The sequence below is a fragment of the Panthera pardus genome, unplaced genomic scaffold, assembly GCF_024362965.1.
Source record: "Panthera pardus isolate Hobbes unplaced genomic scaffold, ASM2436296v1 HiC_scaffold_8, whole genome shotgun sequence".
In the NCBI taxonomy this organism is placed as follows: Eukaryota; Metazoa; Chordata; class Mammalia; order Carnivora; family Felidae; genus Panthera; species Panthera pardus.
Window position 1 is genome coordinate 16,766,841 of NW_026527013.1, and position 23,463 is coordinate 16,790,303.

General features: G+C 41.1%; 1 long non-coding RNA gene across 5 annotated transcripts in view; it reads left to right on the forward strand.

The window, feature by feature from the left end:
- The window catches only part of LOC128775694 (uncharacterized), an 81,070-nt gene that overhangs the window by 22,360 nt on the left and 35,247 nt on the right, over window positions 1–23,463 (forward strand). For all 5 annotated transcript variants that reach the window (XR_008420634.1, XR_008420633.1, XR_008420637.1 and 2 more), the window contains exon 3: window positions 19,753–19,936. This is a non-coding gene — a long non-coding RNA (uncharacterized LOC128775694). The remainder of the gene's footprint in view (window positions 1–19,752; window positions 19,937–23,463) is intronic.

Consider the following 23,463-nt stretch of genomic DNA (forward strand, 5'->3'; position numbering starts at 1 on the left):
CAGGTCTTCTCAGATTGCAGTGCTCTGTGGATATACTAAAGTCCATTGAATTACATTCTTTAAATGGGTGACTTTTATTGTGTGTGAAATATATCTTAATAAAGCATTTAATAGGAGAAACCACAGGGAAAAAAAGTCAGTTGTTTTTTTTACATGCTAGCAATAAACAACTGGAAATTAAATTTGAAAAGCAGTATCATTAATAATATAAAAATATGAACTACTTAGGGATAAATTTGCAAGGGATATGAAAGATCTATATACTGAAAACTATAAAATACTGCTCAGAAAAATTAAAGAAAACCTGCTTAAAATAAAACCTAAATTAAAATAATGCTGACAGGGGCGCCTGGGTGGCGCAGTCGGTTAAGCCTCCGACTTCAGCCAGGTCCCGATCTCGCGGTCCGTGAGTTCGAGCCCCGCGTCAGGCTCTGGGCCGATGGCTCGGAGCCTGGAGCCTGTTTCCGATTCTGTGTCTCCCTCTCTCTCTGCCCGTCCCCCGTTCATGCTCTGTCTCTCTCTGTCCCAAAAATAAATAAAAAACGTTGAAAAAAAAATTAAAAAAAAATAAAATAATGCTGACAAAAATTAAGTGGAAAGATATACCTTCTTTATGGTTAAAAGACTCAATAGTATTGGGGCGCCTGGGTGGCTCAGTCAGTTAAGCAGCTGGTTCTTGGTTTTAGCTCAGGTAATGATCTTACGGTTCATGAGTTTGAGCCCGTGTCAACCCCGAGTCAAGCCCTACTCTGACAGTGCAGAACCTGCTTGAAATTTTCTCTCTCCCTCTCTCTCTGCCCCTCCCTGCTCGCTCTCTCTCTCTCTCTCTCTCTCTCTCTCAAAATCAATAAATGAACTTAAAAAAATGACTCAATAGTGTTCAAAAGTCAATTCTCCCCAAATTTATCTATAGATTCAGTGCAATACCAATCAAAATCCCGGCAAGCTTTTTTGAAAACATTGACTTACTGATTCTAAAATTCTCATAGAAATTCATAGAACTAGAAGGGTCAAAACAACTCAGAAAAAGAAAAAAAGTTGGAAGGCTAATACCATGTAATCACAATAGTTATTACAAGCCTATAGTAATCAAAATAGTTTGTTTTTGACATAAAGTTAGGAACACATACATCAAAGGAATAGAATAGAGTCCCAAAACAAACCCACACATGTAGGGACAACTATTTGTAACAAAGACATAAAGGCAACTTAGTGGAGAAAGGATATACTTTTCAACAAGCGGTACTTGAACAACTGGACTAAAACATGCAAAAAAACAAACAAAACAAATTTGGATCCATATCTCACAGCATGTACAGCAATTAACTCTAAATGAATCATAGACCTAAATGCGAAACCTCAAATTATAAAACTTATAAAAGAAAATGGAAGGGGCTCCTGGCTGGCTCAGTCGGTTAAGTGTCCGGCTTCAGCTCAGGTCACGATCTCACAGTTTGTGAGTTCCATCCCCCCCCCCCCCCCCACCATTGGGCTCTGTGCTGACAGCTCAGAGCCTGGAGCCTGCTTTGGATTCTGTGTCTCCCTCTCTCTCTGCCTCTCTGCTGTGCATGCTGTGGCTCCCTCTGTCTCTCAAAATATAATAATAATAATAATAATAATAATAATAATAATAATAATAAATTTTTTTAAAATTTTGAAAAAAGAAAGTGGACTTTGTGAAAATTTAAAACTCCTGCTCTTCAGGGGCACCTGGGTGGCTTAGTCGGTTAAACATCAGACTTTGGCTCAGGTCATGATCTCATGGTCCGTGAGTTCTAGCCCCATGTTGGGCTGTCTGTTGTCAGTGCAGAGCCTGCTTTGGATCCTCTGTTCCCCTCTCTCTCTGCCCCTCCCCCATTTGCATTTTCTGGTTTTCTCTCTCTCAGAAATAAATGAACAGTAAAAAAAAATTTTTAACTCCTGCTCTTCAAATGACATTGTTAAGAAAATGAAAAGACAAAGCATAAGCTAGGAGAAAATCCTTGCAAGGCATATATCTGATAAAGGACTTGCACATGTATAGAACTCTGAGAAATCAACAATAAGAAAATGACACAATTTTAATGACTAGAAGATTTGAACAGGCACTTCATCAAAGAAGATATCCAGATGGCAAGTAAGAACATGAAAAGATGTTCAACATCATGCAAATTAATTATGCAAATTAAAAATGGAACAAGAGACCACTACACAACAATTATTAGAATAGCTGAAGTTAAAGAAACTGACCATAATGAATATTGGCAAGAATGTATTGTGCTTTCTTCTTGGTAGTGGGAGGTATGAGATGCAATAATTTGTCTTTTATTTTGGAGGTGATGTCCCAGACTACTAAACTCCTAAAAATTTTACTGAATGTGATGGACACCTGAGTCTTCAAAGGATTTATCTCCCAGCCATTGTAGCACATGAGTCTTACCAAGGACTTTACAATACTATCCATTTATTGCTTATTTGGTTCAATTAGCATGATGTCATCAATACGGTTGACCAATGTGATAATCTGGTGGATGTCGAGATTGTTTAGATCTCTCCATTTTATAATTTGACAGAAGTCAGGAGAATTAAGGCAGCTTTGAGCATCTGACTTCAGCTCAGTTCATGATCTCACAGTACATGAGTTCGAGCCCCGCATTGGGCTCTGTGCTGACAGCTCAGAGCCTGGAGCCTGTTTCAGATTCTGTGTCTCCCTCCCTCTCTGCCCAACCCCCCACCCCCGCTCATGCTCTGTCTCTCTCTCTCTCTCTCTCTCTCAAAAATAAGCATTAAAACAAACTTAATAAATAATAGTTTTTCACATAAAGTAAATAACTTTTAAAAAACTGTAAATGTATACTGTTGTCCATTCCAAATGAATGTGAATTGTTTTTGAGATTAGAGATTAATATTTATAAACTGTCTTTTAACACTATTATAATATGCATAGCTTTTGTCTGTTTAGTTTCACATTATTTAACCCTAGCATATGACTGAACATAATTCAGCCAAGCCCCCCACATGGTAGAAACAATTTTCTGTCATTTTATCCCTCTGACACCCTAATTTCTGCCTCCCTAGACAGAAGTCACAACTATTTGTATCTCAGAAAGAAAAATGATATGTACACTCTAAGGAAGTACAATAATGTCCTATGCATTTTTTTAATTGAGAAATTGGTTTGTATGATAATTGGTGCCCAGATTGTACTGAAAAAGGCTAATTTCTATTGAGTTACACAAATGCTACTTTTTTTTCTTTTACTGTTTTATCTAACCCAAGCTATTTCACCCCTACCATGAGAAACCCAAGCAAGTTGAAATTAATCCCAAGCTTGGAGCAATAAATTAGTAGATTTCTGCTTCTCTCTGTGAACATCTTTTATTTTTATTTTTTGGTTCGCCAGTTATAGTACCTGCCAATAGGACTTTTCCAGAAATGTGTTCTTTCAACTGCAGTTTATCAAATGCTTTCTGAATGCCAACTCCTGTGGGTAGAAATAGGGGATATGGAGATAAATGAGATCATCTCTGTCTCTGGGAAGCTCTCAAACTAATTGGGGAACACTTCTAAACAGTTAACATTTCTAGGCGGTGAACAGTAACCCCATTGGTGGGTTTGTTAGTCACTTTGGACCATACTTGAAGCCAAGAGGGTTATTCTGTCCTTTCCCACAGAGAACCAAAGTAGTAGTCAGCTCTATGTGCTAAGTCATGATCATCCAAATGTCTTAACATGGACTTTCTTTTTTTTCTTTAATGTTTATTTATTTTTGAGAGAGAGTGTGAGTGGGGGAGGGGTAGAGAGAGAGGGTGTCAGAGGGTCCAAAGCAAGCTCTGCTCTGACAGCAGCAAGCCGATGCAGGGCTCGAACCCATGAACCGTGAGATCACGACCTGAGCTGAAGTCGGACACTCACCAACTGGGCCACCCAGGCACCCCTTAACATGGACTTTCAGCAATGGAGCAGCAGGGTGCCAAGGCAAGGGCTGAGATGAAATACTGCCTAAAATCATTCTTAAACATATGCTTCTGTGAGAATGTCTGGCTCACTTGACATGTCAGGCCTCCTAGCATTTGTGCAATGATATAATATCACAGCCATCAGGAAAGAGCCTCCCTCTCCCTTGGAATGCACTTTTCACAGCTTTTGCATCTAGTTCCTTACAAATCCATGAAGAAGGAGGAATCCAATGGCAATTTAGAGTTGAGCTCGTTGTTGCAATGAGGGCTACTTTTTCTCCTCAAAGGACACTTAACAACCCTTGGTCAGTGAGTCATCACAGGCTGAATCCTGGCAAAGTCTAATTTTCCAAAAATTGAAAACATGACTTATACAAATATGAGGGAGCAAGTAAGATGTCAACGCTGGTTCAAAGAGCAGGTTGAGCAACTGGGTATTCACAGACATTTATAAAGGAATATTGGGAGAGAAAAAAGTAATGTTAGAATTAAAATGTTAGGGGCGCCTGGGTGGCTCAGTCGGTTAAGCGTCCGACTTCGGCTCAGGTCATGATCTCGCCGTCCGTGAATTCGAGCCCCACGTCAGGCTCTGTGCTGACGGCTCAGAGCCTGGAGCCTATTTCGGATTCTGTGTCTCCTTCTCTGTCTGCCCCTCCCCCGCTCACGCTCTGTCTCTCTGTCTCTGAAAAATGAATAAACCTTAAAAAAAAAAAAGAATTAAAATGTTAAGTTAGATGGGGAGCCTGAGTGGCTCAGTCAGTTAAGCGTCCAACTCTTGATTTTGGCTAATCTCACGATTTTATGAGATCAAGCCCCACATCAGGCTCTGAGCTGACAGCTTGGAGCCTGCTTCAGATTCTCTGTCTTCCTCTTTGTCTTTCCCCCTGCCCATGCAAAAGTGCATGCGCATGTACTCTCAAAACAAATAAATAAATATTTTAAAAATAAATAAAATGTTAGATAAGATATAAAATTGGTTCGTGTCGAGAGGGCAATCAAACCATAACCTTTGGGTTTATATTTTCCACTGGATAATATTTAGCATATAACTTTAGAATAATTAATAAATGACAAAGCACATTACTTTAAGATAGATAATTAAATAACTCTTAGATGAGACCATCATCCCCCTTAATTCTCAGTATGACATTGAAAGTACATACCAACTACCTTTTTGCCTTTTTTTCCAAGTAGTTTTTCTTTTTTTGTTCCAAGTAATTTTTTTAATTTTTTTAATGTTTATTTATTATTGAGAGACAGAGAGACACAGAACATGAGCAGGGGAGGGGTAGAGAGAGGGGAGACACAGAATCTAAAGTTGGCTCCAGGCTCTGAGCTGTCAGCACAGAGCCTGACACAGGGCTCGAACTCACAAACTGCGAGATCATGACCTGAGCCGAAGTTGGTCGCCTAAACAACTGAGCCACCTAGGCACCCCATGTTCCAAGTAATTTTTAACAACATCTTTGTATTTCTTCAGCCAGGGATCTGAGCCCTCTCCCAGCCGCCCATCTGTCCCAGCATGCCTTTATAAGTTCATCTTCCCTCTATACCTTTCCCATACTCTCCTATGTTAGAATTTCTCCCCAACCTCCTTATCAACCAAAGATCCCGTGGTTCATTGCCAGAGGTCAAGGTACCACTCACCCTTCAAGGGCAATGCAGTTGGCATCTCCCCTCAGAGTCAGTGCTGTTAATGAATTGAATCCCCCTTGATACTATTCCAAATTACTCAGTACCAATCTTTCTTGGCTGGTATGAAAAAAAAACGGTTTCTTGGGATTTCACTATTTATTTGCCTGGAACCTCTCTAGAGACAGCCTGATGAAAAACTAAGTCTTCAACTATTAAGGCATTTGATCCTGTTAAATTGGATTTGACAGCTTGGGCACACCTGCACAAAAGCTTTAAAATGAAATGTGCATTTTATTGCATGAGCCTAATTTAGAATTGACCCAAAGGGATGTTTTGTACAATTGGTGGGAAATTTGTGGTATCATGTTGAAACTTAACATGACTAAATTCAGCTTTGACAATTCTGATGAAAAAAAATCATAAAACCTTGGAAACCAGAAGGGTATAGACTGTTACATATATTTGTGTGTGTGTGTGTGTGTGTGTGTGTTTGTGTGTGTGTGTATACACACAAAAAGAAGGATATAGACTGTTAACTCTGGCAGTCGATAATGGGACAATCAAATGTCCACATGCAAAAGAATGAATTTGGACTACTACCTCACAAAATAAATTCAAAAGAATGAAAACTGGAAAACTCTTAGAAGAAAACATAGGGGTAAATCTTCACTTCTATGGATGTGGCAGTGACTTTTTAGATATGATACCAAAAGCATGAGTAACAAAAGAAAAATAGATGAATTGGACTTCATCAAAATCAAAAACTTTTGTGCTTTATAGGACACCATCAAGAAAATGAGCCCACATATAGGAGAAAATATTTGCAAATTATGTATCTGATAAGGGACATGTATCTAGACTATATAAAGAACTCTTACAATGCAATAATGAAAAGATAAATAACCCATTAAAAATGGGCAAAGGATGAAATAGACATTTCTCCAAAGAAGATATACAAAGGGCCAATAAGCACATGAAAAGATACTCAACGTCATTAGTCATTAGGAAAATGCACATCAAAACCACAATGAGATAGCACTTCATATCTACTGGGATGGCTATAATAAACAAGACAAATAATTACAAGTATTGTTTAACACGTGGAGAAATTGGAACCCTTAAATGCTGCTGGAGAAAGACAAAATGGTACAGCCGCTTTGAAAAACAGTCTGGCAACTACTCAAAAGGTTAAACACAGAGCTACAATATGACCCAGCAATTCCACTCCTAGGTATATATTCAAAAGAAGTGAAAATATACATCTACACAAAACCTTGTACTTGGTTCATAACAGCACCATTCATAATAGCCCAAAAGTGGAAACAATCCAAATATCCATCAACTGATGAATGGATAAAATAATTGTGATATATCCATACAATGGACTATAATTCAGCTCTAAAAAGGAATGAAATACTGATACATGCTGCAACATACATTAACCTTGAAAACATTATGCTAAGTGAAAGAAGCCAGTCATACGTGGTGTGAAGTGTTCAGAACAGACAAACCTATAGACAGAGAATAGATTGGTGGTTGTCTATGACTGGAAAGTGGCATGAGGAAACGAGGAGTGATTGCTAATAGTACAAGGTTTTTTAAGGGGTGAAAAATGTTCTAATATTAGACTGTGGGGATAATTGCACAACACTGAATATACTAAAAACAGAGTTGATAGCTGTGACAGAGACTGTACAGTCCACAAAGCCTAACATACTTACTATCTAGCCCTTTACCAAAAAGTTTGCCAATCTCTCCCTTACAGTGAGTTTTAGATTGGGAAGTGTGAGTCCTCCAACTTTGTTCTTTTTGTTCATTGTTTTGGCTATCCTGGGTTCTTTGCATTTCCATATTAATTTGAGGATTGGCTTGTCAGTTTTGGCCAAAAAAAAAACAAAACACTGCTGGACTTTGATAGTGATTATGTTACATTTGCAGATCAAATTAAGGAGATCATTTTAAAAAATTTATCTGAAATTGTCTGATTTAACCATGAGAGCCTCTTCCAACTTGCCTCCAGGTCCTTTTGATAAAAATTGTATTATTCTTTGAGGACTTCCTTGCTTTCTGGCAAGGAATACCAAGCTCATCTCATAATTTTTCTTATAACAGCCAAGGAATTCTGACTCTTTTGGTGGAGGATGGTATTTAGAAGCCAAGGTCTTGGTACTTGGTGTTAAATCTGGTACCTTGCTGTTGAAGGTGTTACTGCTCCAAAGCTCTCTCAGTGCCCAGAGCTAGGGATATAGGGAATATTTGCATGTGAATACACACACGCACACAAACACATTTATTAAGGTAGGACTTCCTACCACCTCTGAGACTAGCAGAGACAACCTGTCTTCTTTTCTCATGTTCCAGTTGGGAACCCAAGAAGTCAAGGAACACTTCCCAAAGCACCCTATTAGTGATGGACACAGGCCTGGCTGAACACAGACCTCTCTACCCTCTTATGGATTTGCTTGTTTCCTGGGATTCTGCAGCAAGCACAGGCCTGACTCCCAATAGGAGGATGTCTTAGATTGGTTTCCTTTGAAACAGACTCTGAGCTGCAGAGAATTTGTTCAGCAAACTGGTACAGCAAGGTTGTTAGAGGATGTGCTCAGTAGACATAACAGTAAGGGGGTGAGGGAGGCAGAACTGGGCAAAGGGAGCAGCTGACCCCCAGTGAGATTGCAAATGGGGCCTCAGATAATCCTACAAGCAGATCTGGAGCTGGGGTAGCCCCACAGAGTTGACTCAAATTGTGTAATGAAGAGCAAGCTTTTAAATCTCCATATGCACCAACCACTAGCTATGAGCCTGGAAGGGGGCATATTCTGCACAGGCAGTTCCCTTTGGCTGAGGACAGTTTCTGGTGAGGAGTGCAGCTATGAACTGCCAGCAACTATTATTTCCAGCAGTGGAGGGGTGGGCACATCAGCTCCGAAGAGGGAATGGCATAGAGCCCCCCCAGAATCCCCTAGAGGGAAGGAAGTCTAGGCTGTAGGCAGTGGCATCAGACAAGCATCCAGCCCTGCACAGCAGGTAGAGCTCAAAGAGCAGAATTGGAACAGGCAAGAGCAGCTGGCATTTTGGCTGTGGAGACAGACTGGGCATGAAGAGGCCACATGGTGTGAGGAAGCTCTAAGCTAGAACTTCTACCTCCAGTCTGTGTGTTCAGGGGCTGGATGGTCTAACTAAAAAAAAAAAAAAAAAAAAAAAAAAAAAAAAAAAAAAAAAAAAAAAAAAAAAAAAATCACAGCCTCTCTGAGTAGCTTCCTTCTAGTCCATCAACTTCAAGTAGCAACTGTGATTTAGTTTTCAGTGTTGCCTTCCTCCTTTAGTAATTGAACATAAGACAGTTGATAAATTGATCTCCGTAAAAAAGCATAAGAATCATCAGAAAAATTCCGATTCTTACAACGGAGTCTTAGTCTAAGACTGGTTATGACCCTTGGATACTCCTCACCTGCCATGTAACGATAGCCTAATATCGTCCTAATGCTGCCCTGTGGTCGGCTCAGCCCACAGGGAAAGCCTGGAAGAAAGTACTTTTCTGCTCCAGTCAGGAGACTTGGACATCTGGGACTGTGGGATTTTTGCCTGGTCTACCCCTCCTGCTGTTAGCCCCAGCTGCAAAGACCAGTCACCACTACACTTTCAGCATGATTACTGAGTGCTGCACGGGCTTTATAGGCTTTATAACTGGCTGTTCCAGAGAACCTGGGACCAGCTGCCTCCTCTGGTATTTCTCACCCAACCCCCAAACTGTGGCTCCTTAATGTACACTGTCCTCTGACGTTCAACCTGGAGAAAAGTGAGGAAATAGTCGCACCTCTGACTTATTTACTTCCTATTCCTCTCTTCCAAAACATTGGAAGAAAGTAAAAACCACACATTACCCCAGAAATAAATACTGATGATATTTGCATAATAATATTTATTTGTATGTGTATTTGAAATGGAACACACTATACATATATTTTTTTCATTTAATAGTATATTTGTTTATCTGATTTTTTAAAAAATATTTATTTTTGAAAGAGAGAGAGAGAACACAAATGGGAGGGGCAGAGAAAGAGGGAAAACAGAGGATCTGAAGCCCGCTCCTTGCTGACAGCAGAAAACCTGACACGGGGCTCAAACCCAGAAACAGCGAGATTATGACCTGAGCCAAAGTCAGATGCTTAACTGATTGAGCCACTCAGGTGCCCCTGTTTATCTTATTTATTATTATTATTATTATTTTTAATTTACATCCAAGTTAGTATATAGTGCAACAGTGATTTCAGGAGTAGATTCCTTAATGCCCCTTACCCATTTAGCCCATCCCCCCACCCACAACCCCTCCAGGAACCCTCTGTTTGTTCTCCGTATTTAAGAGTCTCTTATGTTTTGTCCCCCTCCCTGTTTTTATATTATTTTTGTGTCCCTTCCCTTGTGTTCATCTCTTCTGTGTCTTAAAGTCCTCAAATAAGTGAACTCATATGATATTTGTCTTTCTCTGACTAATTTCACTTAGCATAATAGTTCCATCCACATAGTTACAAATGGCAAGATTTCATTCTTTTGGATTGCCGAGTAATATTTCTCTGATGATGAGTGAGGTTGAGCATTTTTTCATGTATCAGTTGGCTATCTGGATGTCTTCTTTGGAGAAGTGTCTATTCATGTCTTTTGACCATTTATTCACTGGATTATTTGTTTATTGGGTATTGAGTTTGATAAGTTATTTATAGATTTTGGATACTAACCCTTTATCTGATATGTCCTTTGCAAATATCTTCTCCCATTCTGTCGGTTGCCTTTTAGTTTTGCTGATTGTTTCCTAAGCTGTGCAGAAGCTTTTTATTTTGATGAGGTCCCAATAGTTCATTTTTGCTTTTGTTTCCCTTGCCTCTGGAGATGTATTGAATAAGAAGTTGCTGTGGCCAAGGTCAAAGAGGTTTTTGCCTGCTTTCTCCTCGAGGATTTTGATGGCTTCCTGTCTTACATTTAGGTCTTTCATCCATTTTGAGTTAATTTTTGTGTATGGTGCAAGAAAGTGGTCCAGGTTCATTTTTCTGCATGTTGCTGTCCAGTTTTCCCAGCACCACTTGCTAATGAGACTGTCTTTCTTCCATTGGATAGTCTTTCCTGCTTTGTCAAAGATTTGTTGGCCACATGTTTGTGGGTCCATTTCTGGGTTCTGTATTCTGTTCCATTGATCTGAGTGTCTCTTTTTGTGTCATGTTTGTCTTATTTTTAACAGCTGTATACTCTTCCAAAGTATAAATGTACAACTCATTTAATCAATTCCCCCTTCATTTTGGGTGCTAATGATTGTTCACTCTTAAACAATGGTATTTATCTTTGTAGATAAATCTCTGTTCATCACCATGATGTTTTCCTTAGTAAATTCCCAAAATTAGAATTTCTGGGTCCAGGGATAAATGAAAATGATGCATGCTCATCGTCAAAAATCTAGATAACTCAGCAGTTTCTATTGCGAACAGGTATATATCCTTCTAGACCTTTTTCTCTGGACATTCCTACACATTTGTGCACACACACAGACACACACTTACAGAAGGTAAAATGGTTTCATACTGTGCATTTTGTTCCACAGCTTGCTCTTTTATAAAAACTACAATAGATCATGAACATCTATTCTCCTAGTTGATAATTATAATTTTACCTCATTTTATGTAAGTCGCAAAATGTTCCAGAATAAGGGTATAGTATACTTCGTGAACTTTCCCCCTATGGACAGACAATTGTCTACAGTTTTCCTCTTATCCAAATCATGTGGCAGTATATATTCTTGTTGGTATAAATTTGCACAGTTATATGAGTAATTTTGTAGAGTAAATTTCTAGATGTGGACTGCTGGACCAAAGGGTGTTAGGAATGCACTGCAGTTCAGTCTCAGCCTTTGTATTATACCAAAATCTGATATTTGAGGGGCGCCTGGGAGGCTCAGTCAGTTTGGTGTCCGACTTTGGCTCAGGTCATGACCTTATGGTCCGTGGGTTTGAGCCCCATGTTGGACTCTGTGCTGACAGCTCAGAGCCTGGAGCCTGCTTTGGATTCTGTGTCTCCTCCTCTCTGCCCCTCCCCTGCTCATGCTCTGTGTTTCTCTAGAATAAATAAACATTTAAACAAATGTGGTATTTGAGTTTGGGTTTAGCCAAATACCCAAATACCTACCTCATAATTACTTCTGACTTCCCTGAATTTGTCACCAGTGATCACATGGTAGGCCCAAACATCTGGAAGTCCATCTAGCCAGCTAGGCTCCTTCTTCACTTGATGACTGTGGTAGGTAAAATAGTGCTTCTCTCTCCAAAGATGTCCATGTCCTAAGTCCTAATATCTGGAACCTGTGAATATGTTAGGTTACATGGCAAAGGTGAATTAAGGTTGCAGTTAGAACCAAGTTTTCTAATTAGCTGGTTTTAAAATAAAGAAATTATCCAGGGTACTTGGGTGCCTCAGTAAGTTAAGTGTCTGACTTCGGCTCAGGTCATGATCTCATGGCTTGTGAGTTTAAGCCCCACATCAGGCTCATTGCCGTCAGCATGGAGCCTGCTTTGGATCCTCTGTCCCCCTCTCTCTCTGCCCCTCCTCCACTCATGCTCGCTCTCTCTCTCTCTCTCTCTCTCTCAAAAATAAACATTAAAAATAAAATAAAGAAATTATCCTGGATTATCCAGACGGGGACAATGTTATAACAACCATCCTTAAAAGGGGGAGAAGAAAAGGAGAGTCAAAGGGAGACATGACACTGGAAGAATTTTCAGAGATATGGCTTTGAAGTTGGAAGGAATTATGTCCTATAAATTTAAGATTCTACAGTGTTTAGCTCCATTTGTTCAAAAACGAAAACTTTTCATGTAAAACCAACTAGTAAATGTAGAGTTGTTGTAACCTTTACAATGCAGGTTAACATAACCTTAGGCAGTGATGTGGAATACAAAGCATCGCTGCCAGTGGCTCATCTGCACCGCCCACCGCAGCTCTGGCTTCTCTGCTATTCTTAAACTCATTTTTGCTGGTAAGATAACGGACAGTTTTATTTTTAAGGTTAGCAGGACCATGAGCCAAGGAATGTAAGCAGCCCGCAGAATCTGAAAAAGGCAAGGAAATGGATTCTTCCCTAGTGCCACCTTGATTTTAGCCCCATGTCAAACCTCAAACTGTAAAACAATAAATTTGTACTGTTTGTATTAAATAAAATTGTATTGTTTCACACTACTAAGTTTGTGATAATTTATAACAGCAGCAAAGAACACTAATATAGTCATCAGGGGATTTCTGGGCCTAACAACAGTGAGTCTGGTGAAGTATTTAGGGGATGGAAGATCAGTAAAGTAAATGCTTGATGGGACACACATGGCAAAAACCAGGAGTGTTTTGGGAATCACAAGCATACAAAGTTCCGTTCACATGCTTCAGATGTTTGTTCAAGACAGTCCCCTCAGGGGCGCCTGGGTGGCTCAGTCGGTTGGGAGTCTGACTTCAGCTCAGGTCATGATCTCAACATTCATGGGTTCGAGCCCCGTGTCAGGCTCTGTGCTGACAGTTCAGAGCCTGGAGCCTGCTTCCGATTCCGTGTCTCCCTCTCTCTGCCCCTCCTCTGCTCATGCTGTCTCTCTCTCAATAATAAATAAGTATTAAAAAAAATGTTTAATACTAATAATAAAAAAAGACAGTCCCTTCGGCACAGCAGGATGTAACAGAATTGCTGGTTGAAGGCAGAGAGTGGGCTGTTTTCACCATTTTTCTTCGGGCAAAGATATTACCTGACCTGTCAAAGATTTGGGAACTGCCTTGTCATGCTTATACAAGTTGCTCAAATAAGGTGAAACGGCAGCTGTTAGGTGTTCAGTTCAACAACAAGAAGACTTGTCACTATTTTTTTAATAATAATAATAATACCAGCGTAGGACTTACTAGCAACCAATGGTGGCTTACAACCAAAGTAGTTTGCAGGAACCTGATAAAGAGAACTAAAACCAACTTAATTTCCTGTCTCTGCATTAAAAAATACCAGGCATACTTTCCTGTCCTTGTATTAAATAATATGGAGAACAAGCAAAAATAGCTTAGCTATTTGCTCCAAGAAATACTCGCTCCCAGAACACTATGGACTGACAAGAAGAGCTTACTTATTGAAACTAGCATTTTACTCAAGACCTGCTTAAAGATTGTTGCCTTACCAGGTGTTGTATGTAAGTGTTGAATCACTAAATTCTACACCTAAAACTGATATTACACTGTATGTTAATTGACTTGAATTTAAATTAAAAAAAAAAAAAAAGACTGTTGCCTCACTGTGCCTACCAATCCAAAATGGTTGTTATAAACTCTGCCTAGTCTTAATCAGTTTCCTGCTTCGGAAGAGCCTCCTTAAAATCACCTAGTTTAGGCCCTAACACTCTATAACTATCCTCCCCTGACTCTCACCTTCTGAGAAATTATGACTTAGTCAAGTTGGCATTCTTAATGCAGTAAGTCTATCAAATTTAGCTTTACTTGATAAATAGCTTTCCAGGCAGTCTTTTGGAAGGTATCTACTTAACAGAAGTAATCTTTTTTTTTTTTTGTAATTTTTAACGTTTATTTACTTTTGAAAGAGAGAGAGATACAGAGCATGAGCGGGGGGAGGGGCAGAGAGAGAGAGGGAGACACAGAATCGGAAGCAGGCTCCAGGCTCTGAGCTGTCAGCACAGAGCCCGATGCGGGGCTTGAACTCATGAACCATGAGATCATGAACTGAGTCGAAGTCTGACACTCAACCGACTGAGCTACCCAGGCGCCCCATAACAGAAGTAATCTTGAGAGTGCCAGTGTATGTCTCCTGCGAAACCAGCTGTAGAGATCCTCCACTGGTCCCACTCCGGGGAAGATGCTAAAATTGGTGTGTATGCAATGGAAGCTGAGTATCTTGTTACCTTAAAAACAAGTTACACTGCTCCATAGCCACAGTTCTAGATCCAAGGCCAAAGGATGGTATGATGGGACACTATTAGAAATAAAAATACGTAGGGACGCCTGGGTGGGTCAGTCGGTTGAGCGTCCGACTTTGGCTCAGGTCATGATCTCACAGCTCGTGAATTCGAGCCCCATGTCGGGCTCTGTGCTGACAGCTCGGAGCCTGCAGCCTGCTTCAGATTCTGTGCCTCCCTCTCTCTCTGCCCCAACCCACTCGCATTGTCTCTTTCTCTCTCAAAAATAAATTTAAAAAATCAAAAAAAATTTAGAAAATAAAAATAAAAATACATAGGGGTGCTTGGGTGGCTCAATCTGTTGAGTGTCCGACTCTTGACTTCAGCTCAGGTCATGATCTCACAGTTCTTGAGTTCGAGCCCTGTGTTGGGGTCTGCGCTGACAGTACGGATCCTGCTTGGGATTCTCTCTATCCCCCTCTCTCTTCCCCTCCCCCACTGTCTCTCTCTCTCTCTCTAAATAAACGAAAAAAAAAATGCAAAAGTGGCAATGATACACCTAATATTCACTAAGCATCCTCTTCAAGTAGAGCAAAAACTCTGTAGTTTGTGTGTTTACCTCAAAGAAATGGTATCCTCACCCTAGTCTCAAGTCCAGGAATCAAAGAGGTGATAAATCTTTACCCAATTACTATTAGGGAAGAAGGAAACTTTAGTAACTTGAGGACATCACTGTCAGCTGAACCCTTTACTGCAGAACCTGCGGACATAAATCTGGCTTCTCCACTCACCTTTGCTGAAAGCTGTGGATAACAAAATTCATCTGAGTAAAGCTGAGCATCTCACTGGCTTTCTTCATTGATTCATGAAGCAGCAGTCCATTCAAGTAGAAAGGCATTCAAAAGGAGCTGTGCAAAATGGGAGGCTTTTGTAGAGGGGCTGGGAAGGAAGTTTGCTAACAAAGAGTGGATTATCTCAGACAACGTTTCGTTTCTTTCTTTCTTTTAAGTTTATTTGTTTATTTTGCCAGAGACTGTGTAAGCTGAGGACAGGCAGAGAGAGAGAGAGAGAGAGAGAGAGAGAGAGAACCCCAAGCAGGCTCAGTGCTGTCAGCTCAGAGCCCAATGCAGGGCTCCATCTCATGAACCATGACATTGTGAGCCAAAATCAAGTCGGACACTTAACTGACTGAGCCACTCAGGTGCCTCTCAGACAAGGTTTCTTTGGTGGGGAGGGTGTCTCTCATGCAGATGACTTCACTGGTGCTGACCAGGTAATCCCAGATCAACTGGTTAAAGGTCACCTTCCTGGAAGTCACTGAAACTGCAATTCCATCTTGGTTTGCTGTGGGGGCAAGTGACTCTGTTTTTGGTCTGTTGTTCCTTTTTGAACAATGTGAATGTCTTTTTAATATCTCCGAAGTACACATAGCAGTTGAGCAGCCAAAGCTGCTTGGAAATTCCAATGTCCATAAGTATTAAAATGTTGAATTTTTGAAATTTGGTTACTAAAATAAAATAATTATGATTATTATATAGTATAATTAAAATAATTGTATAATAATTTTAAAATAAAATAATAATTAAAATCTGCATTTGAACAAAATGTGTTTATAGTAGAACTCTGGTATACACAATTAAAAGTGTTAAGGTATTGCCAAATTTGTATCCAAAATGTAAGTACTAATGTATATAGTATGTACCAATATGTATATTTTAAGGCTCTGGAAATACACTGCCTAAGAGTCCTCCAGAAACCATAAGCCAACTGATTTTCTCCTAACACTGAAGAATAATGCCCATTTATCTGTTAAAGGAGAATTTTTCAAAGAAGTTGTAATCATGATTATCCTACAGATATAAAATGAACATGTGTCAAAGATTTTTTCTAACTCCTTAATTAATGAGGGCACCGCTAACATGTTATAGCTAGTTCAAAGGAGAATATAACCCTTCCTCCTATCCAACCATCTTTCCACCCACCCATCCATCCATCCATCCATTCATTAATCTACTCCAGTCATTCTTTTTTTTTCTTTTAACATTTATTTATTTTTGAGACAGAGAGAGACAGAGCATGAACGGGGGAGGGGCAGAGAGAGAGGGAGACACAGAACTGGAAGCAGGCTCCAGGCTCCGAGCCATCAGCCCAGAGCCCGACGCGGGGCTCGAACCCACGGTCCGTGAGATCGTGACCTGAGCCGAAGTCGGACACCCAACCGACTGAGCCACCCAGGCGCCCCGCCAGTCATTCTTAAACCAGGGCAGTTCTGTCCCCAGAGAACATTTGGAAATGTCTAAAGACATTTTGGGCTGTATAACTGGGGGATGTTTCTGGCATCTTGTGGATAATGGTCGGAGATGCTGATAAACATCCTACAACACACAGGATCTCCCCCGACAAATAATTGACCTAAAATGTCAGTAGAACCAAGATTGAGAATCCCTCATATGTCCCCATCCAACAACCTACCCACCCATACACACACACCCATCTATTTTTTTAAGTATTATTTATTATTTATTTTTTTGAGAGAGAGGGACAGCACGAATGGGGAGGGGTCAAAGAGAGAGGGAAAGCACGAATCCCAAGCAGGCTCTGCACTGTCAGCACAGAGCTCAACACAGGGTTCAAACTCATGGAAACTGTGAGATCATGACCTGAGTCAAAACCAAGAGTCACATGCTTAACCGACTGAACCACCCAGGTGCCCCACACACCCATCTATTTCAATGTTTATGGAACACCTGTCACAATGTCTCTCAGTCTTGACTGCAAATCAGAGTCACCTGTGCACATATACAACCTACACGTGCCCAGGTATTCCCTTTGAGTATTTGGATTTTTATAATCAGAAATTATGGAAGTTTGTGAATTGAAAGTTAATCAGCAGAGAAGCTTCTATGCTTGTTTCTAATACAGTATATGATATTAAACAATTGCTAAGATTAACAAAAAATTTATCACCATATTAATCAGGGAATATACCAAAGGTGAAAAACAAATGTCCAGTACTCCTTCTACCAGGGTAGTCTCAACTGAATGTACACATTAGAAACACTTGGGGGCTTTTAAAAAATACTGACGCCCAGATCCCAGAGGCTCTGATTTAATTGGTCTAGGATGTGCCTTAGGCATCAGGATTTTATAAAAGCACCCTAGATAATTATAATGTGCAACCAGGGATAAGAACAGCTGTGTCATGGGGGACCTGGGTGGCTCAGTTGGTTAAGTGTCCTGACTCTTGATTTCAGATCAGGTCAAGGTCTCACGGTTCATGGTATTGAGCCCTACATCAGGATCTGTGCTGACAGAGTGGAGCCTGCTTGAGTATCTCTGACTCCCTCTTTCTCTGCCCCTTCCTCACTTTCTAAACAAACAAACAAACAAACAAACATTTAAAAAAAAAAGAACAGCTGCATCCGAACTCAAAGAAATGCACTTCTCTTTTTCTTTATTGGCTAATTTTTTTTGGCATGTTTGTAACAGGTTTTTTCTTTTTCAATTTAGAGTCTAATCTTAAAATAATGTTTGAGTTAATCTGCATCCTCTTTGTCCTTGGATTCTTGGCTTGCTTTATTTTGTGTGTGTGGGATTGACCTAGAATCACAGGCCCCCAGAATTGTAAGATTGCCGACCATCAAGGGAAGGGCTCTTAAGTCATTTTCTGCTTCTGGAGCTTTTCAAGAAAGTGGCATTGGCAGAAGACCACGAGGTCTGTTCCAGGAGCTAATTATACATCTTTACTAATATTAGAATACTCAAACAGATGGTAACAAAATTTAGGTGAAAAGATTTAAAGGAATGGAAACACCTAAATACCATTAGATGTTCCTCTCACTAACATCCAGGCTTGTGCTGCAGAAGACCTGGTTTCGTGTCAGGTTTGAGAAAAGTCACATCTCAGGTCCAAAATCTTTCTTAGCTTTGGACACCATTGCTGCTGCCACCACCATGTTTTTCTGTAGCTCTGGGGCTTTTTAATGTTCTTCCTAGATGTCAAAACTCCCATTCTTTTCTAAGGCCACCACCCCAACAGAAGGGATTCTTACCTTATGCAGCTTTCTGCCATTCTGGGGGAACAGGAATAATAACAGATATTTATGGAAGGCTTTAGGCATTGTGAAGTCTTCATAGACTTTATCTCCCATGGTCCTTTTAGCGTCCCTGTAGTGGAGAGGGCAGTGATAGCTGCTGCCTCCTTTTTACAGATGTAGAGACTGAGACTCAGAGAAGTGTGCCCAAGGTCCCAGACGCTGAGTGGCAGCAACTGGACTTGCGGTTCTCAGATCCAGTGTTACCTTCTCGTACACCTGGCCACATGCGTGGCCCCACACGTTCTCTCGTTCAACTTGCCCACTTTCTGCAGAAGGCCAGGGCACCGGCCCATAGTAAATCATCCCCAAGTTTAAGAATAGTACTTGTCTACTACACACACACACACACACACACACACACACACAACCCCAGCTTCCTAATGCCTTTTATAGCTTTTCTGGCTAGAACAGATTGTCCTTCAAGCAACTTGTAACAGGAAAATCCCACCTGTGTTCAGAAATCCATCTCTCACAAGCCACTTAAGTCATCAAATCACACTGTCGTGTCTGGCCTCGAGGGAAGCCCCTTCCCTATGTGTAAGACCCCCTTTTTCCTTCTAGCCTTTGCGGATACGTTTCTGCAAACAGGGTGCCTCTCCCTTTATTGTTGGAAAGCTGAGCTGGCAGAAGTGTCTGTCATCTGCTCATAGACAGATTGTTTTTATTAAAATATTATTTATAAATTAGATATTTTTGTTAATAATAGCAATTCATATTTAATAAATTAAAATTTCAAAAGGGAAAAACATCACTTCTACTTTCATCCGGAAGCAACCATTGACCTTTCAACATTTTAGTCTTTTTTTATTCAAATATAAATGTATCTATGTATTGGATATGTGAATTAGCTTTTTCACACCTGCTTTTACAGAATCACAGAATTTAAATTTAGAAGGAACTCAGAGGCCTCAAAGTCCTGTCTTCCTGGTTTGAGGATTCCTTTCACATGGACCTTCACTGGGGCTGCTCAGACACGGCTTGCATCCTCCAGGGACTGGGGGCCCAGTTTGCACCAAGACCACCCATTCTGGGTTTAGAAACTTCATCTTGTTATTTCCTCCTGAGGGGACAGAAAATTCAACTACCCCCACTCCTGTCCCACAGCCCGCTTTGGACTTCACTTCTCAGATTGAATATCTTTAATTTCTGTGACTATCCCTTACTTGACAGTGTTTTCAGAGCCCTTCATGATGCTGGTCACCCTCCACTGGGCAGTCGGTCCAGCTAAAACCCTGCCTCCAGCCCCCAACATGAAGTTCCAAGTGCAGCCTGGCTGACGTGGTATACAGTGGGACTACTACTTCCCTAACCCAAGACGCCTGACCTCCAGTAACACCACCCACGATGACACCAGGTATATTTTTAGCAACTACTTCTCTCTACCGTCAGCTTTTGGATTGGTCTTTAAAGGCCATCAGAATCAGGGTTGATTAAAGAAAGATAATGCCAGTCTCAATGCTGCCTTTTCAAATTCAAAATCCATTTTGGGGAGTGGAAACGGAGCCCAACGTTTGGGGGGGGTGTATGTTTGTACGTTCACCATTTATCAGACATAATGCTGGGCACATTCATATCCTTCTTTTGTACTTGGTTGAGGCCCAGCTGTGCGCTAGACATACATGGTGCCAGGATTATTAATCATTGTTTTACACATGAAAAAAGGCTGGGAAATTGGACACCTTGACCCAGGTGCCATGCCGGTAAGATATGGAGTCCCAGTTTAACTTGTATGTCTTGGCCCAAAGCCTGTGCTCTACCCCTATAATGTATTGCCTCAGATACGTGCAGCCTGCTATCAAGAGTCAAGTCCAGGGGTGCCTGGGTGGCTCAGTAGGTTGAGCGTCCGACTTCAGCTCAGGTCATGATCTTGAAGTTCATGAGTTTGAGCCCTGCATCAGGCTCTGTGCTGATGGCTCAGAACCTGGAGCCTGCTTTGGCTTCTGTGTCTCCCTCTCTCTCTTCCCCTCCCCGACTCACGATCTCTCTCTTTCTCTCTCAAAAATAAACATTAAAAAAAAAAAGTCAAGTCCAGAGTGAGACTCCCCAGGCCCAGCTGATGGGGGCCGTGGGTGAGGGGCGGTGAGTGGATTAGTACCTCCATATGATGCCAGGGACACAACAGAGGTGTCTGGGCCCTCCAGGTTAAAGATTGTGGAGGACATGGAAGGACTACCCGGAGTTCTTTATCCTATCTTGAATCTCTGCACTTCTGAAGGAAACTTGGGTGCTATAATGGTCCAATCTTATCCTTTTCATTATACTTTTATAACACATATCATTAAAAATTCTATCATTAATTACTTTAATGGTTTTGTCATATTATTTCACTAAAAATCCCATGATACATAGCAACCATCTTTTTTCCCCCTTTGGTTCCATTCATCTGTGTGTGAATTTGTACTTTTATTGGGGAGTCCCAGGAAATAGTGGAGAACCTGTCTCAGAGTTGTCCCACCAAGGGAGAGGAGGTAAGGGTGCTCATCTACCAACTCACTGGTTGAGTTGCTCCTAAATGTGTTAACTCTCTGGCATTTGGGCCCACTTTGCAGCAAATAAGTACCTATGGTTGAGAAAGACTTTATGTAGAAAGCTACAGATGCTTTCAGTGGGAACCTACTAGCAGGAATGGCAAGTGCATGGGGTTATGATCAAGGCATGGCAGTATCTGCTACAGAAGGTGACATTTAAGCAAAGACTTGAAGTGAGAGAGTGAGCCATGTGGACATCTGGGAGAATATTTCAGGCAGAGGAAAACAGCCAGTAAGTACAAAGGTCCTGAGGCAGGAGCTCCCGGGCATGTCTGAAGAACAGTAAGGAGGCCCACATGGCTGGAGCATAGTGAGCAAGGGGGAGAAGAGAGTGAAGTCATAGGAGACAAAATCATGTAGGGCCTTCGAGTTGCTTTGAGGAATTGGGTTTCACTCTGGGAGAAACAGGAACCATGTGACGTTTGAAAAGATGTGTTTCGTGGTCTAACTTCTATTTCAAAAGGATCAACCAGGCAGCTGTTCTGGAAATGGACTATATAAGAGCAGAGGAGGAAGCAAGGACATAGGAAGTTGCTGCAATATCCAGGCAAGAGATGACAATGGCTTAGGTCAGAACAGGGGCAGTAGAAGTAGGAAGTGGTCAAATTTTTAATGTAGCAGGAAGGTAAAGCCCATTGGATCTCTTGACGGATTTGATATGGGGTGTTGGGGGGAAGAGAAGTATAAAACTACTAAGGATTTAGCCTGAGCAATTGGGCTGAGATTAGGGAGACTTTGGGTGGAGCATATCTGGGGGACAATTAGGCATTTAGTTTTAAACATGGTGATTTGTAGATGTCTTAACAGACATTCAAATGGAGATGCCACGTTAACAGGTTTGGAGCTCAGGAGAGCAGTCTAGTCTAGATATATAAGATGGATAATTGGCTATGAACGCTGGATGAGCTCACTAAGAGAGTGATCTCCTTGGGATCGCCTCCAAATCTGTGATTACCTGTATCCCGGCACTTCCCATGCTGTCTACCATGTCTCTTATCCACACATTCAATCTTCTCTCTCTTCATCCCACTATGCTACATTCCGGGCAATTTCTTCAGATCAAACATCCAGGTCAGCAATTCTCTCTTTTGCTGTTTCTAGTCTGTCATTTAAACTTTTAGAACTACAGTTTTTCATTCCCACAGGTTTCACTTAAAAAAAAAAAAAATCTGTGCTCTATTTTGATAGCCTTTATCATATCGATTCCTACTTTTGTCTTTGTTTAAAACATATATGTTGTATAATCTTTATTCAATAATTTGTTATCTGAAGTTCTTAAAATCTGACCATGCTCTCATTATGCCCCCACTATGACAGGCTGTTTCCACACGCACATGTGCATGCACGTGTGTGTGTTTAATCTTTGGAGCTCATGTTTATGAGGGTCTTGTGGGAGTGTTGTGTGGCTCAGTAAGGGCATGTACAGATTTTTTTTTTTTTTTTTTTTTTTTTTTACTCTGCTGGGTGTTTTATCCTTGGGCTAAGTTTTTTTTTAATTTTTTAATGTTTTTATTTATTTTTGAGAGAGAGACAGACAGAACATGATCGGGGGAGGGGCAGAGAGAGAGAGAGGGAGACACAGAATCTGAAGCAGGCTCCAGGCTCTGAGCCATCAGCACAGAGCCCGATGTGGGGCTTGAACTCACAAGCTATCAGATCATGACCCGAGTCAAAGTCAGACTCTGAACCAACTGAGCCACGCAAGCGTCCCTCTCTGGGCTAATTTTTACACTAATTCCTCAGGCTGGGGGTTCCTGGACACAGTGTAAATCTGAATCCCAAACCTGTGCATGGTTGCAAATTCTCTCAGGACCTGTTTCCCCTCATCTCTAGAAACTTTTCCCCCAAAAGTGGGGGAACTTTTTCTAGCTTACCTCTTTATGAAGGATGAAGACTTCAAGGTGCCAGCTTTATGCCCAAGGTCCCACTTTCAACTTCCTATGGGGCATGGCCAGAGCCTTATTTCTCACACTTACGTGGACATTCACACTCAAGGGCAACAATCCACGCACACCCCTTCCTACCTCTAGCAGCCACAGCCAGTTCCCATGCTGACCACTTGGGTTTTCAGTTCTCCAGCTCCTGGCAGTTCTCTGTCTCTTCCTGCAAATTTAGCTTTGCATTGAAAAGAATTTTTACTTGAGCCAGCATTTCTGTTTGTAGCAGGAGTATTTTCAGGTTATCTTATCTGTCCCATGTTGGAACTGGAAGTCCCCTCAGGGATGATTTTGGTGGTCAGATTAGCTCAGCAGAAACTATTTTCTAGAACAACAGGCCCATTTGAGTGGACGTGATGCCCCCTAGCTCCCTGTCATGTTGGAAACATCTGCTCCCGTGAGGAGTTTGTGGAGGG